The sequence below is a fragment of the Brassica napus genome, unplaced genomic scaffold (assembly GCF_020379485.1).
Source record: "Brassica napus cultivar Da-Ae unplaced genomic scaffold, Da-Ae ScsIHWf_1094;HRSCAF=1558, whole genome shotgun sequence".
Taxonomy (NCBI): Eukaryota; Viridiplantae; Streptophyta; class Magnoliopsida; order Brassicales; family Brassicaceae; genus Brassica; species Brassica napus.
The window spans coordinates 12,501-17,500 of NW_026014519.1; positions in this window are offsets into that span (position 1 = coordinate 12,501).

Consider the following 5,000-nt stretch of genomic DNA (forward strand, 5'->3'; position numbering starts at 1 on the left):
GTGTACTGATCTGGACATAAGCTCGAGTTTTGATGGACTGGACTGTCCAAGTCAGTCTGATTGGTCCAAGTAGTACTTATGCTGGCTCGACTTTCCATCATCCAACCAAGTGTTAACATTTTTCTTGGTATGATCGAGGCCAAGCGTACTGATGGGCAAGCGTACTGATGGGCAAGCGTACTGAAGGGATGAATTAACTCTTTTGGGTTTTGATGCTCCCGTCAGGATGCTTTTTGGCCGAGACTTGTGCACATGCGGGCTGCATTTCATCGGCCAATCTGAAATATTAGGTTGAGAGTGAATTTCACACAAGTAAAATCTCGAACCTCTGACGGGATCTTCTTATATACTTGAATTTTTTTGGGTTTTTGTTAAGAACAATGTGGATAGCTAGTAACCATGTAAAGAAAGAACGGACCGCGTCCAGGCCCAAGACCAAGACCGCGTCCAAGAGAGAGAGAGAGAGGCGGCCAAAGCATTGGACCGACCTTAGATTTAGGAGTTTCCTTTTCTCTTCATGTTTATCTATAAGAGGTTTTCCTTTTTACTTTAGGATAAGGATATGTACTATTTCCTTTTATCCATATCTTGTAATTCCCTATATAAGGGAACACTTTGATTAATGAAAGACACACGAATTCCCCTATTGTTCACAACATGTTATCAGCACGATAGCCTCTAATCAACTGAAACCAAAATCGATACCTAAAAGCCTATTACCGGCGACTCAAAGCTAAACCCTAGACGTTCTCCATTGTTCCAAAAGCTTGACATCCTCAAGACCGAACGTCCTCAGCTTCCTGATCGCGTCCTCAGCTCGCACACAAGAAAACGCATCCGTCCAGCAACCAGCTCGCAGCTCGCGTCCGTTCCCAGCTCGCGTCCGACTACATCCGCGACCCGATAGGAGGCAGCAAGCGTTCTTTCTCCTCAGCTCGAAGTTTCATCTGTTCTTAGGTGGTCCGGTTCTTTACCTCTACAAAACTAAGGTATGAACATAATCTGAGAACATAGAATAAGACCGAAACCCTAATCCATCATTATGGAAATCTTATTCTTGATGAAACCCTAAAAGAAAGTACAAGATCAAATCGACAAAGTCTTAGAAACTAGAAAGCTAAATCGATTCCAAACTAGAACTTAATTGTATGATGATTGATTGAATCTGAAACCTGATAAACCCTAATGAAGGAATCGAAACCCTAAACCCTAAAAGTTAGAAATCGATTGTAAGATTGATATTGCTTGTTTGATTTCTTGCTTATTTTTGAAGTTTAGGAAAGTTAGATTGTTCTTCTTGAAATAATCTAACTAAGAACACAAAATACTTAAGGCCTTGAAACCTTAACATAAGGTTGATAAGAATTCAAAGATTGGAAACCCTAGGTGTTATGAAAAGAAGTAAGATAAGGTAGATTGCTTTACATGAATCCGAATATTGTATTGCATTCATAATTGATTAAACAAGATCGACCAGCATATAGATTATACGAGTTTAGGTTGTTAGAAAGCCTATAGAACCGTGTGGTTCATGATTGATAGCACCATGGTCGATTAGAATTGTTTGAATACCATAAATGCATAAGACGTGTTGTGGCCGAGCTTGCTTATATCCTGCGGCCACGTGAATCACATTGTGAACCTAATACCTTACATGATGATGTGATTCAGATGTCGAAAATAGCAAACAGAGACTATGCACCCTCAATCTCTCCGGAGACAATTACCTGCAGTGGGCACTAGACACAAGGATTAGTCTAAAGTCCAAAGGACTCGGTGATACTATCATCGAAGACAACAATGAGAATGAAAAGACCGATACAGAGCCTTAGGCCTTATGCGACATCATCTCATTGATGGTCTTAAAGATCAGTACATGACAATCGAGAATCCACTAGATCTTTGGATGGCTTTAAAGAATAGATATGATCACCACAGGATGGTGTTGCTTCCAAAGCAAGGCATGATTGGATGCATCTAAGTTTCTTAGACTATAAGTCAGTGGATGATTACAATTCAGCTCTATTCAAGATTGTCTCAATACTAAAGCTGTGTGGTGAAGAGGTAACCGATAGCATGATGCTTGAAAAGACCTATACAACTTTCAACCACTCGAATTCTGTGTTGCAAGAGCAATACAGGACAAAGGGCTTTGCCACATATACTGATCTGATCTCATGTCTACTCCTGGCCGAGGCAAACAATGAACTCCTACTAAAGAGTAACGGGGTTAGACCGGCCGGGACAGCACCACTACCCGAAGCCCATGAGGTCGAGAAGAAAGATCTCCCAATGAAACCTATTACGTCCAAGACAACAAGAAACCATACGGCAATAGCCGTGGTGGATTCAAGAGGCGTGGACGTGACAACTCAAACGGCCGAGATGGCTACTCAACTGGCCGGAAAGGAAACCACAATAACCGTGGTCGTGGTTCCAATTACGGCCGGGGTCGAGGCAGCTACGGCCGCGGACGAGGTGGCATATCCAAACCATCTTACACGTCCAACAAGTCTCTATGCCATAGATGCGGGAGTGACAATCATTGGGCAAAGAATTGTAGAACTCCGAAACACTTGTGCGACCTCTACCAAGAGAGCATCAAGAACAAGAACCCGGAGGCAAACATGATCCAAGAAAACGTCCATGAGGACAAGGGATATGGGTATGATGCTGACAATGAATCCGACAAGGATAACCAAGATGACCTAATGGATTTTGAGACATCCGATTGTCTCAAGGACTAGTTTTCGAATCACATTGTCTTATTGCTTTATGTTTTGATTTGGTGTTTTTTATTTTATGTAATGGAATTTTTAATAAGAAGAGTTTTAAACATCTTATGAAGTCTCTAAAGTTTTTTTTATTTATAGAATGAATGATGAGATGAGTGTACTTGTGGTGGATAGTGGCACAAGTCACACAATACTTAGAGACAAAAGGTACTTTATAAATCTCACAATGCAAAGTGCAAAGGTACACACCATTGCGGGTGAGGCTAGCCTGATTGAAGGTCACGGCCAAGCCTACGTGATGATGCCTAAGGGCACTCACCTAGAGATCAAACCGCCTGCCTTGTATTCCCCAAGCTCTAGAAGAAGCTTATTGAGTTTCAAGGATATAAGATTAAACGGTTTTCACCTTGAAACATGGGAAGAAGGAAACAAAGAATTCCTTAACATAACCTTGATCACCAAAGGCAATAAAAAGATCCTAGAGACAATGCCCGCAATGACCACTGGTCTGTACTATGCAAGGATCAGTATGATCGAGGCCAATGCCTCCGAGCTATTCACTTTATGGCATAACCGGCTTGGCCATCCCGGAACAGGAATGATGCGAAAACTGATGATGAATTCACAAGGGCACACGTTCAAAGGAGTTATCCCACGAAATCTCACATGTGCAGCATGTGCACAAGGGAAACTCATAATCAGGCCATCACCAGCATAAGGTTCACAAAGAAACCTTAAACTTTCTGGAAAGGATTCAAGGAGACATATGTGGACCAATACACCCACCTTGTGGGACGTTTAGATACTTCATGGTCCTCATTGATGCATCGACCAGATGGTCACATGTCTGCCTACTATCCACTAGGAACCTAGCCTTTGCACGGCTGCTTGCCCAAATGATAAGGCTGAGAGCACACTTTCCAGATTTCCCTCTTAAGACTATACGTCTAGACAATGCTGGTGAATTCACGTCCCAAGCGTTTAATGAATACTGTATGTCCATGGGGGTAAGAGTAGAGCACTCCCTGGCACATGTCCATACACAGAACGGTTTGGCAGAATCATTCATTAAACGGATCCAGCTGATAGCCCGGCCACTGCTTATGAAGTCTCAACTTCCGGTATCAGCATGGGGACATGCGGTTTTACATGCAACGGAACTGATTCGCATCAGGCCATCTAGTGAACATAGATATTCACCATCCCAACTACTCACGGGTCAAGAGCCAGACGTGTCCCACATCAAGACATTCGGATGTGCCGTCTACGTTCCAATTGCTCCACCACAGAGAACTAAGATGGGACCACAAAGGAGGATGGGAATATACGTAGGATATGACTCCCCAAGTATCATAAAGTATCTTGAGCCAACAACCGGTGATTTGTTTAAGGCCAGATACGAAGACTCACAGTTTGATGAGTCCAAATATCCGTCCTTAGGGGGAGATAACAGCCGGTTGATTTCAAAAGATTTAGAATGGTTTAGACCATCAATATCTTGGCAAGATCCTCGGACTAGAGAGTGTGATTTAGAAGTCCAAAAGATTATACATCTACAAGAGCTAGCTAACAAGTTGCCAGATACATTTGCTGACCCAAATAGAGTAACAATGTCACACAACCCGCTTGTAATGCACCCATAAGATTGAACGTCCAAGATGGACAATGTCAAGTGGCTATAGAATCTAAGCAACGTTTAAAACGTGGTAGACCGATTGGTTCCAAAGACAAACAGCCTCGGAAGTCCAAGAGAGGTGCTGGACCCGAGAGCATAAAAGAAACCGTCCAGGACATAGATGGACCGGTCGAGCCGACCAGGACGGTCGAGCCATGCGTACCGGCCACACCCGATGATCCGGCCGTTCCTCAAAGTGAGGTCCGGGACGCTGGGCTTCACGGGACAGAAGAGCCGGACAACCAAGAGATCTCTATAGACCATGTAATGTCTGGAAAACAATGGAACAGAAAAGATATCAACGTTGATGATTTATTTGCATACAAGGTAGCACTTGAGATCATGGATAAAGATGAGGATCTAGAACCCACGTCCATACAAGAATGCATGCTAAGATCAGATTGGATCAAATGGAAAGAAGCTATAAGTGGAGTTAGAATCATTGAGAAAGAGAGGCGTTTTTGGCCCTATAACATTGACACCAAGAGATGTCAAACCAGTGGGATACAAATGGGTCTTTGTAAGGAAGAGAAACGAGAAGGAGAAGTAGTGAGATACAAAGCACGGCTTGTAGCACAAGGATTCTCCCA